We start from the raw sequence: 12,843 nt of genomic DNA, 5'->3' as shown, positions 1-12,843 counted from the left end.
ATAGAGTACACAGCATCATTACCAAGGTTCAGTCTGTGAACTGCAGATAACCCTAATGACGTGTGCATATGGATATAATACTTATATATCGACGCAGTCGAGATGTTAACGACGTCCATTCAATCTGACTGTAGCCGACATGGGTTTAAATTGACTCAATGGAGGATGAGTTCCTCTGGGGATACACACGTTGATCATCATCTTGCTGTTCCTGCTCCTTTCCTGTCGTCTTATAGCAAACTCTTGTGCACCCTCTGGTGCTTGCTAGTCTCCAAAACTTATTTGTGTTGCCTGCTTTGCAGATTGTCTTCCTTGTCTCTGTGGTTGCTCATTATTCAGAGACAGGCGGATCTCAGGTCATCTGCAGCTGCAGCAACGGAGAAGCAGGAAAGATGGCGATCATCCATTAGACCGGACGCACGCATGAAATACAGGACAACTTTTAGGAAGAAGATCGCTTCTCCACCAGAAGAAGACATACCTGTGAGTTTATAACGTAATTTACCAGTTTGTTCAAGATCACGGCTCGCTTGGCTTCATGGTTCAGGAGCACGTCGTTGTTTGGTAGATGAAATACAGAAGCGAGCGCCTCGTGAATGACCTGCAAAGAGCTCATCTCATTTTCTTAGTGTAGGACCAGACGTGGTGAATTGAGATAGCCAGCCGGTGCGAGCGAGAATAAACGGGTGAACGAACGAAATAACGCTTGAGCTGGCGCTGGCACCCATTGTATTCAAAGTCATCTAGGTTCTTCTACCTACTCATAATATACTCCCAACCTTCCATTCGTTTAGCTTTCTATCTATCCGTCTTTCGTTTAGCGTTTTGTTGAACTAGTCAAACTGGACGAGGAGGAAAAAAAGAGAACCGAGGTTGTGAGCTGCGTGTTTCAGCACTAGGTCGGGAGAGTTTTATTTTGGCATGTCTGGCCAGGGGATTTAGCGTCGGTCCCCCGTCTGTGTTGTGCGATTGCTTCAAGAAGAAGCCATTGCACGGATTGCTCTACCTCCTCTTCTAGCACAGCCAGCAAACCAGCCAGCCAGAGCCAAGAGAGAGAGAGTCCAGCCTCCATTAGCGACAGTCTGGCTGGCATAGCCGCTGGTACACTTCCAGACACTCACTAAAAAGCCATAGCTTGTTCCCTCAATTAAAATCTAATCTGCTGGGGATTTCATATGGTTCTCCTTATGATTTGATCTATCAAGCTACAGGGCAGCTTCATGGATGAATTGCCACCTTTTTTTATTTTCAGTTTAGACTTTTTTTAAATTAATTATTTGAGTCTGATCACCCGGGCTCTTGCTCTGAAGCTGTGAGCATAGCTGTTTTGGATGCGTATGCTGTCAGCCAGGGCTCTGAAGTCAGGTATGTCATTGTGGGGCTTCACCATAAAATGGAGGAAGGCAGATGACTCTCAGAGGAGAGCCTGGAGTCAGACAGGAGCCCTCACGGAAGAACAAAGGTTGACTTTTTTTGCCCTGTACAGCAGCCAGTTTTGGGTTGTTATATTCAGTAGTTTGAAAGTCTTTTTTTGGAGACTTCCAAATGTTTTAGTTTTATTTGTCGTGATTTATGAGAACTAGTAAAGGGGAAGTGTAGTTTATTTTTTCAACCTTCAGCTATTTTATTTATTTTCCTTTCCACCTGTTACATTATTGCCATTGATGTTAGGGAGAATTGGAGGGTGTTATAGGAGTGGTATTATTGGGTCCCAGTGGTAGGACAGTCAGTGATGGCTTGGAGCTGACAATGAGATGGTGAGAGGACAGTCAGACACACATGGATGAAATGGGGATTTTAATGCCCCCCCACCCCTCCCCCCACACAAGATGAGGAGTATGAAGTTGGGCTAACTCAGGAAAGTTCCTGAGAGTAAAGTAGACACCTTTGAAAAGCAGTTTGCTACATCTCAACCATCTCACATTGCAGGCTCTGGTTATTCTTCAATTTAGGGTACAGTAAATTACATAGGCAGAGCTCTCCAAAAGGTAACAATTTACATGCTTTATTACACATATTGTTTTGAGATTTAAAGTTGATTACAAATGCATTACACATGTTTTGAGATTTAGAGTTTGAATACAAGGTGATACTTGGGCTATTAGTAGTTTGTTCATTGATTTGTTATTTATGTACTTGTTCTCAGCATGTAAAGTAAATGTAGTTCTCTTCAACCTCACTTTAACTGTGATGTATACTCTGTCTAACCTATCTCTGAAGGAATGGCATTCCTTGTCACTCAGTCAGAAGAAAACAAGGTGTGCTCCTCCATGTGCGTCTGCCTGCCTTGTGTGCCTGTGTGTGCGTGCTCATGCTCTCCTACAGACTCACTCACTCTGGCCACGGTGAAATCTTGCTGACAAGGAGACAGAGCTAGACACACTCTGCGACAACTGTGGGCTAGGAGGCAATCAAAATGGTGGCGCTAGTCTCGGTCTCTCATGTCATGTCAAGGGAACCAGTTTCTCAAGGTGGAGCTAGCTGGATGTTTGTACTGAAAATATGAAGGCTAGTGGTTGAGAAATGTGTTTCTCAGGTAGCTTCAGAGCAGGTTCTTGTGTTTGCTGGGAAATTATGTTCTTACTAGATATCTTGTTAGACTTCCTACTGTAGTTCCTGTGTGATATTTTCCACATACATCTTGTGCAATGCATAATTGCTTCCTCTCTGAAGGATACTGTTACAGCCCAAGTTACCTGCGTTATAATACACTATGATCACAATTCATCACTGTGCTAAACAACTTGGAAATTCAGTCCACAAACAACATGTTTTCTTAGTATTACTCCCGCTAGATTATTCTTGGATTTCCACAATAACTAAAATATAATAGATGAAAAAACATCTGTATTTTCGACCTTTCTTTAAATAAGATATTCTTCCTGGTCTACAATACAAAGACTAACTGATAAAACATCTCTTTGAAGTGAACTTCATGTCTATTTTTTACTCACTTTATTACACAATGGTACTACTAGCCCAACTGGTGGTTTGTTCAAGACCTCCACAGGTTGTGTGATTCGTTTACTATAGAGGTCAGAGGGCATGGCATTATTGAAGGATATTTTTGTTTTACTTTAGCGTTAATATTGATATATTTTGTTCGTCATTGTACTCATTACTAATAGTGCAATGTTTAGTTCAAATATTTGTCAACTGCTGTAGCAAGGATCAGGATTGAGCCGCAGAAAGCGCTACAAAGTCTCTCCAAATTAAACAAGGTGACTTTTAGTTCCTATACAAATATTGATATTACGTCGATGTTTTATCCCCATCTAGTTGGAAGCAGAGACATTTATTTCGAGAGTTCGGCCAACTTTTAGAACAGCCGCCGTGTTCGCACCTTTAAGCATTCCATTCATCCATTCATTATCAGTATTTCTACGACGGGTTGGTCAAAACCCGTACACTGCACATAGATGTTTCCATTGTGTTATTGACTGTACGTTTGTTCACGTGTAACTTTGTGTTGTTGTTTTTGTCGCACTGCTTTGCTTTATCTTGGCCAGGTCGCAGTTGTAAATGAGAACTTGTTCTCAACTGGCCTACCTGGTTAAATAAAGGTGAAATAAAATAATATACAAGCATTGATAGATTGAGACTCGTTTGTTTGACCTGACAAAGATCTGTTTCGGATCAAAACGTTGTCAATAAAGCAGTGAATTGGGAGTTTAAAGAGTGTGCAGGCCTTCTTGTTCTTTACTGAGATGTGTTCAAAGCCATACTAAATAAACCAGTTAACCCGTAAGCCTACGACGCCATAATGGGAATCTTGTTTTCTGTTCCATTTGAGAAATCTCTGCGCTTCCAGGGGGTTTATACAAACCTTGCTGTCTGTCTCTCAACATTTGCAACATTGTTTCAATGTTGAAATTCGATCTCCAGTGTCCTATTGAGAATCAACATGTCAGGACATCTTTTCTCAGCCAGGGGAAATCATGAATAAGCATCATTTTTGTGGACGTATGCAAAGAAATGAAATTCAGCTACTTTGCTGTTATTCTAACTGCACTGTTTGACCTGACCGTGTTAGCCATAGTTGGCTAGCTAGCAAGCAAGGGATAAGTGCGTTGCCAGCCAGCATGGCAACAGAACATTTACAACGAACGACTGGGTCACGTCCATAGATACAGAACAAAAAGACTTTGCGACTGGGTCGCATCTCCGGCAACCAAACTGATAGAATGAACAGCCAGCCGGCTTGGCTAGCAACCATAAATGTGTCGGGACTAGGTCTATATTTTCATTGAGGGATGAAATAGTAGCCTATGAATACATTTATCAAAATAACATTTTTTATTTAATTGATAACCCACAACTTTTTATAGCACGGTTGTGCTGACCTACGGTACTCTGCGGACCGCAGCACAGCCGTGCTAGAGAAATTGTTTAGCACGCCCCCTCGTGTACAATTGCTTTATTGGAATCTTGTGCATAGCATTGGTTACATTCAGTGAACTGCTATTGGTCAACATGGCTGCCATGGAATGTAGTGTCATGTAAATGCATCATAAAGCAGAAACCTCATTGTCCCAACTTTCTAAACACATGGCTCTGGTTGTAAGGGATCTACTGTTGTGAACATTAGTCCAGTTCTTATAACAATCAGATATGCAACATAAAGAGGGACGTTAGAGAACAGCTCAGAAACTTTGAAAAATTGCACAGCAGGATTTGAAGGTTAGGTATTTAAGGATTACGTCAGAAAGCCTCCATTTACAGTGAGGGAAAAAAGTATTTGATCCCCTGCTGATTTTGTACGTTTGCCCACTGACAAAGAAATGATGAGTCTATCATTTTAATGGTAGGTTTTATTTGAACAGTGAGAGACAGAATAACAACAACAACAAATCCAGAAAAACGCATGTCAAAAATGTTATAAAATGATTTGCATTTTAATGAGGGAAATAAGTATTTGATCCCTCTGCAAAACATGACTTAGTACTTGGTGGCAAAACCCTTTTTGGCAATCAGAGGTCAGACGTTTCTTGTAGTTGGCCACCAGGTTTGCACACATCTCAGGAGGGATTTTGTCCCATTCCTCTTTGCAGATCTTCTCCAAGTCATTAAGGTTTCGAGGCTGACGTTTGGCAACTCGAACCTTCAGCTCCCTCCTCAGATTTTCTAGGGATTAAGGTCTGGAGACTGGCTAGGCCACTCCAGGACCTTAATGTGCTTCTTTTTGAGCCACTCCTTTGTTGCCTTGGCCGTGTGTTTTGGGTCATTGTCATTCTGGAATACCCATCCACGACCCATTTTCAATGCCCTGGCTGAGGGAAGGAGGTTCTCACCCAAGATTTGACGGTACATGGCGCCGTCCATCGTCCCTTTGATGCGGTGAAGTTGTCCTGTCCCCTTAGCAGAAAAACACCCCCAAAGCATAATGTTTCCACCTCCATGTTTGACGGTGGGGATGGTGCTCTTGGGGTCATAGGCAGCATTCCTCCTCCTCCAAACACAACGAGTTGAGTTGATGCCAAAGAGCTCCATTTTGGTCTCATCTGACCACAACACTTTCACACTTTCACCCAGTTGTCCTCTGAATCATTCAGATGTTCATTGGCAAACTTCAGACGGGCATGTATATGTGCTTTCTTGAGCAGGGGGACCTTGCGGGCGCTGCAGGATTTCAGTCCTTCATGGCGTAGTGTGTTACCAATTGTTTTCTTGGTGACTTTTTTCCCTCACTGTATTCTGAACAAAAATATAAACACAACATGTAAAGTGTTATTCCCATGTTTCATGAGCTGAAATAAAAGGTCCCAGAAATGTTCCATGCTCACAAACAGCTTATTTCTCAAAAATTGTGTGCACAAATGTGTTTACACCCCTGATAGTGAACTTTTCTCCTTTGCCAAAATAATCCATCCACCTAACAGGTGTGGCATATCAAGAAGCCGATTAAGACGCCGATTACACAGGTGCACCTTGTGCTGGGGACAATAAAAGGCCACTCTAAAATGCAGTTTGGTCACACAACACAGTGCCACAGATGTGTCAAGTTTTGAGGGAGCGTGCAGGAGTGTCCACCAGAGCTGTTGCCAGGAGTGTCCTGACTGCAGGAGTGTCCACCAGAGCTGTTGCCAGAGAATGTAATGTTCATTTCGCTTCCATAAGCTGCCTCCAACGTCGTTTTAGAAAATTTGGCAGTATGTACAACTGGCCTCACAACCGCAGACCACGTGTAACCATGCCACCCTGGATCTCCACATCCGGCTTCGTCTGAGACCAGCAACCCGGACAGCTGATGAAACTGTGGGTTTGCACAACTGTAGAATTTCTGCACAAACTGTCAGAAAACGTCTCAGGGAAGCTCATCTGAGTGCTCGTCGTCCTCACCAGAGTCTTGACCTGACTGCAGTTTAGCTATGTAACTAACTTCAGTGGGGAAATGCTCACCTTCGGTGGCCACTGGCATGCTGGAGACGTGTGCAATTCACGGATGAATCCTGGTTTCAACTGTGCTGGCCAGATGGCAGACAGCGTGTATTGCGTTGTGTTGGCGAGCGGTTTGCGGATGTCAACCTTGTGAACAGAGTGCCCCATGGGGGCGGTGGGGTTATAGTATGGGCAAGCATAAGCTACGGACAATGAACACAAGCACATTTTATCGATGGCAATTTAAATGTACAGAGATACTGTGACGAGATCCTGAGGCCCATTGTCATGCCATTCATCCACCGCCATCACCTCATGTTTCAGCATGATAATGCACGGCCCCATGTCGCAAGGATCTGTACTCAATTGCTGGAAGCTGAAAATGTCTCAGTTCTTCCATGGCCTGCATACTCACCAGACATGTCAACCATTGAGTATGTTTGGGATGCTCTGGATCGACATCAAAGACCAGACATCAAAGTTCCAGTTCCCGCCAATATCCAGCAACTTCGCACAGCCATTGAAGAAGAGTGGGACAACATTTCAAAGGCCACAATCAACAGCTTGATGAACTATATGCAAAGGAGATATGTCGCGCTACATAAGGCAAATAGTGGTCATAGTAGATACTGACTGGTTTTCTGATCAGCACCCCTACTTTTTTCCCCCATATCTGTGACCAACAGGTCCAATATCTGTATTCCCAGTCATGTGAAATCCATAGATTAGGGCCTAATGAATTTATTTCAATTGACTTATTCCTTATATGAACTGTAACTCAGTCAAATCTTTGAAATCGTTGTGTTTCTATTTTTGTTCAGTGTATTTTTTTAAAAGGGGAAGAATTAGACAACATAATGAATAGTTAGTGGTGGTTTGGAAGTGGAGGAGGTAGGAAATGGAGCTCACACAAGAGGTAGAATGATGTGCTTTCTTGACATGATGCATTGGCTCACATTTTTATATAGTAGGCTACATGGCCCTATTTCAGAAGGGCCCCTATGTGTCAATATTGGCCATTGAATGCGTTTTGACTCAAAACACAGCTTCCTGCTTGCCAATTAACTTTCTTTTTATTCAAACACTTGCTCACGTTACAGCTATTTCTATTCTGAACTTGATTTTGTCTTTAGATGAATGGGCACAGGTCATGGTAGAATAAATTAAACTGGATAATGAAGTGGTTTTCTTGTGGAAATGACATACTGGTTACTGTTGCCATGTTTCACTTCAGTGCCAATGGCGTCATCTTACCCTGTATGCTAACTTTGGAAGTGGTTATGAAATAACTTTGCTTAACAGTTTTGTTTAAATATTTGGTAATATTTACTTTGCATTATAAAATACATTAGGGCCAGGGAGTTTTTCCGGGTTACGCCAGCTTGTGGAAGGAGCTTATGTGTTCTATCTGTAGAAACTTTTGACACTATATATCATTTTGTGTGAAATGTTATAAGCATTTGGCTTTACAGTGTGTGACGACTGCACTTACACTTATATTTTGAAACGATGAGGCATGGAAACAAGACACAATGTCCAGGTCTCATCATGGCACATCTAGGCCTATTTTGACCCAAATGGAAGAAGACCCAATGTGTGTGTCGATGCCAAGTCTTCTAACAAGTTACCATATTTAATCAGACTGATATATGCTAGCCACCAGCTTTAGCTTTAGGTCATAGGTCAGCTAGTCTGGTTAGTCTCATCCACAATGCTTCATAAGCTTCTCAAACAAGACACAGTATTACTAACCCTGTCAGTTAACTCTGAGCTATTTCCGAGCTGCCTGTGGTGGAAAGAGAGAGACGCGTGGAGATGCCTGTTCCTGAGGCAGTCTGGTGGCAGGGCACAAGGCCGTCTTTGAGAGGGAACAGGAGTGGTCTTGTAGAGAGGATCCACTGGCCTCAGCCTACGGAGCAATGAAGCTGTCCAACGGCGATGAAATATTTAATGGAGTTGGAATGGAGGTCCCACTGGTCAGTTAATATTAATGGGTCTCTCATCTTTCCATCACAATTTCTGTTGCTCTTCAAGAGGGTGGTTTGGCTGACCTGAAGAGGGAACTTTTGGCTACGTCTCCTCTACAAATAAGAGAGACACAAAAAGCTGAAAAGGTTTAAAAGACGTTTCAAAAGATCCAGTCTAGAAAGTCATACTTCTTTTAGGCTTTCCAGTTTCCACCAGTAGGATCTATGTCTATGTCCCTCTCTGGTCATATCAAGACCTCTGGACCAGTTTGTAACCTCACCAAACATTGTAACTGTAGTATCTGCTATGTCAAGGTTACAAGGAAGATGACGGTACTGGTGAATGTTTTGGCAGACGTACAGAGAGAGGTCATTTAGAGAAATTTGGCCTACACCTCATAAAAAGCAATAATGTTTTAAGATTAGTCATGTTCTTGTTTATCTTTAAATTTAGCAGCTATATTAAAGGATTAAAGAAAAACCCAAGTCTAAAAATAGAGGACAGCCTTCAAAATACTTCTGGTGTTGACCATCACTGAAGCAAGGTAGAAGAACCATGCACTTATTGAATGGTTTGCTTCTTCAGATGACAGCTCTGAACGTAGTGGGCAAACCCCAACGCATCGAGAGAGAGAGTGAGCTGATGTAATTATATAGTAATCTTGTAGTGGGCTAATCTTGTTACAACCTATTCACAACCTTTGTTTCATACCTATGTGGGTGTCTGTCAACAGAGGCCAATGATAGTCACGCTTTGTGTACTATGTGTGATCCCTCAAGGGAGAAATGAAATCCATATGCCTCAAATCTATTTTGAATCGGACACATTGGTAGATTCAGATTGGCTTTGTAGATTCAGATCGGCTTTGTAACATTGGTAAACGGTGCCAAACAGAGATGGGTTATGGACTGGCTGCATGGTTGTATTGTGGAATGCTGAATGCATCGTGAGGTATGGGCCCTGGTCAAAAGTAGTGCACTATATAAGGGAATAGGGTACCATTTGAGACACAGACATAGTTTTCTTTCCTGAAGTAATTGTCCTTGTGGAAAAACACTTCCTGCAAGACTAGCCTTGGACATCCTTCTTCAGTTTTTTGTTTCTTTAACTCCACTTATTAATCCTTGACCCAGCACATTCCCTTTGGTAAATACAAAACCAAGCCATTTTGAAAGAAGAGCCATAACTTGACTTTTGCTTGAGTTTGAGTTTTGCTTCAACCAGACCGAGGGTTTGACTTTGAGTCTCCTCTCAATTGGCCACTAAATCTAGAATCTTGTTTACATTTGTAAATGGGAACATAAGTGTTGCCGTTTGCTCAGCTTGTTTGTTTTCATGCTGACCTTTTGGCCTGGGTCCTTGACCTTGAGGCCTTTCGACAATCACACCTTTTGATTGAGATTTCTGGATTTTGAGAGATTTCTTATGACTTATAATGGTAATTTCCACAGCCTTGTGGTGCTGAACAGCTGTCATTTGTGTAGGATAATGGAAATTCCACAATGTGAGATGACCATTTAATTGAGTACTAAAGTGATGGTTTTATGGTAATGGTTTTAGATATGGGAGGCAGATATTGTTTCATAGTGGCCTTGCATACGGCTGTTCTGAATGATTGCAGAATAGTTGTTTCTTGAGACAGTTGGTGTGTCGGATGTTTTTCTGCGACTCTAGTGCACACCGTTTTCCCTTTACTACGTATTACTGAATTTCAAACAACTACTGTAGCTAGTGAGAGCGTTGAGAAAATGGATACAAATGATGAAATCCTGACACTATACCAAAGCAAAGCAAAGCAAAGCATTGGCAGGATATGGCCTCAAGCATTACATTAAATGAATGACATTTTTAACAAAATATAATTGAACACATGTTGTTGGTGCTTAGCCTACCTGTACATATGTTGATTCCTTTCCGTTGCATTTTAACACTCAAGAGCAGGTGTTTTGAGCAGGAGCAACATCAAAGTAAAGCGAGGTTTGCGTCATCTGAGAAGTTGCTTAGGCGCATGTCTCAGCTCAGACCATGGAGAATACTCCAACCCAAAAGGCAGAGAAACCTGGCGAGAAATACCTCCACCTATTTTGTTAACAATAAAAGAATCATGCTCAAGGCTTGCAATTAGTCTGTGCACTTAATCATTTTTGAGGATGCCATATTTAATTAACCTTGTTGCTGTGAGCCTAAAAGCAAGAGTTTTGTCAGTTTCGATCAGAAATAGAAACAAATTAACTAAATATGAAGCACTGCAAATGTGGTTCATTAAACACAAAACGTGGAGTCACCAGGTAGATCGGTCTATATTTGTGTTACATTGGGTTATCAGTAAACCTTTCTCATGGCCTCTCATGGCCTTTCTCATGGCCTCTCATGGCCCTTCTCAAGTTCCATATTTGGTGGCGGTGTGCACTGTGATCCTCAAATCTCTTGAGATCTGTCTATCTGAAGAAGACCTTGTGGTGATCATGCATCCACCGACCAGAAAACAACTTCTCCTTTCCCTGGCAGCTATGACAGCAGAAAATGAGAAAGGAAATTGGTCCAGGTCTGTGCTCTTAGCTAAACAGTCCTATCTGTGTAACAAGATAGCAGGGTAAAGGCAGGTAGCAAGGTATGGAGAGGGAATGGGTTGCCAATGCAGACCTTGAGGATTCACAAAATGGTGGATGACCGTCCAATGCCGCTGAGCCACTGATACTTCCCTGTTCTCTCTCTTCTGCTATGCAGTGGGCTGGGACTCGGCTGTGAAATGGAGCGCTCTCTCTGTCACCGTGTAGCTAGCACTGTTCTGTCTCTGTGTAGCTAGCTCTTCACCCAGCCTCTGCTCTGCTGCCCTCTGTGATGCAGAAGATAATTCTGTCAGGCCAGAGGGAACAGCAAGCCAAGTGAGGTGACTCTGCTTAAAACAGGTTGAGCAATAGTCTGATGAGACATCACTGAACCCCAGCCATGCATGGCAGGAAGGATCCAGAGTACTGAGACTCTTATCTAGCCTAGCTGCCATCAAACCAAACCTACTAGGGTTTTAAGGATTTACTAAGCCATGTTTTGTTGCTTTTGTTGATTGCTTTTTGCAGTTTGAAGGTCACACAGCCAGTTGGTGAAATGATAATGGCTTCCCTTTGGATTAATCCAGCAATGTTTGTTATTAATATTGAATGTTGTGTATGTTTGCTTCAGCAGGCAATGTTAATGTTAGGAGAATACTATACGAGCACATTGATCTATGAGTAGATCGTAGCAGCCTTGCCTTTGAGGCTTTATACCATGATTAAATGCATAGCTAGCTAAATGACACGAGAGGGACAACTATGGAGGAGCACTTTTCTTTCTTGATCTGCAGCTCCATTATCTTCTGCTTGTGCAAGAGGGGGCCGTTGCTCTTGAGTGCTCTGTGTCACAAGCACCCTTTTTTTAGAAGCAGTGTAGCAACAATAGAAGCTTTCTATAAGAGACAAATGCTACCCTCGGAGCAAGGTTGTACTGTGCCATGACGCGCTCTTTTGATTCAACCCTCTGAACCATGGAGTGGCTTTGATGGGAAGAGGAAATGGGAAATGGTTTGGTTGGCAGGCGGGCAGCTCAGACCGCATAAAGAAAAGAAATGTGGCGATATTAAGTATTAAACGCTAGTGAGCGGTAGCTAGCTCGGTTGATGTCAGATGTCTGCCATCTGATAATGACTGTTGGACAAGGCTCCTTTCTGAATTTCCAGGGATTCCTCTGGATTCCCAAACATCAATAGCAAATTATAATTTCTCACTGCGGATTAGCATAAAACTGTGCTTAGCTGTCCTAATGGTGTTTTTTGAAGTGAAGTCTTGCTTCAAGCTCTCAGTCAGCATTACAAGTCTTTGAGGTCCAAAGATCAAAATCCTCCTCTTGCTCTATTAGTACTGAAGCCATACAGGTTTAGTATGACATGTAACACGACAAGTGTTTAACAAGCGTTTTTTTGTTTTTGTCGACAAGGATAGTCATATTATAAGCATTTCCATTGTTAATGAATGAATTAGCTCATTATTACTCAGAGAGCTATTAAAATGGAGATGTTGAAGATAATTATTTCAGAGGAGAAGCTGTTGCTACCACATTTACATCTCTATAGTGAACACAGCCATTTTCTGTGAATACCCATGATTCAGATGGGTCCTGCTGTCACCAGTCTGTATCTCCACTCCCTCAGTCGGATTGTGATATTAACGACGGTCCGTCACACAGTGAAAGATCTGCCTGTGTAGAAGCGGGGCTTTAGTCGGGTGTTAGGTGTTCTCTGTCTGAGAAGCTTCATGTTAGTTGGTTATAATGGTTGACCTAGTTCAACTCAGCTGCCATATGCTTCCTGGAACACATTTCATCTAAAATAAAAGCACTTTTTTTTTTTGCGGTGGAGATTGTACATTACAGTAATCTTCTCCAATCATCTCATTTAGTAATGTTTCAAGCCAAGGTGTCATAATATTAAAAGATGTTGCAACTCATTTTGAAAACATTGTA

General features: G+C 42.2%; 1 protein-coding gene across 3 annotated transcripts in view; it reads left to right on the top strand.

Moving 5' to 3' along the window:
• The first annotated feature begins 245 nt into the window (after window positions 1–245).
• Window positions 246–12,843, top strand: part of LOC106561374 (zinc finger protein 462-like) — a 97,783-nt gene continuing 85,185 nt past the window's right edge. For 2 of the 3 annotated variants that reach the window (XM_014125267.2, XM_014125276.2), the window contains exon 1: window positions 246–483. The gene's annotated coding sequence lies outside the window, so the exon portion shown is untranslated. The remainder of the gene's footprint in view (window positions 484–12,843) is intronic. The other variant, XM_014125257.2, reaches the window with a different exon arrangement.

This window comes from Salmo salar, chromosome ssa01 (assembly GCF_905237065.1).
Source record: "Salmo salar chromosome ssa01, Ssal_v3.1, whole genome shotgun sequence".
NCBI lineage: Eukaryota > Metazoa > Chordata > Actinopteri > Salmoniformes > Salmonidae > Salmo > Salmo salar.
Note: the sequence above shows the minus strand (reverse complement) of the source record. Positions and strands in the feature narration are given on the sequence as shown.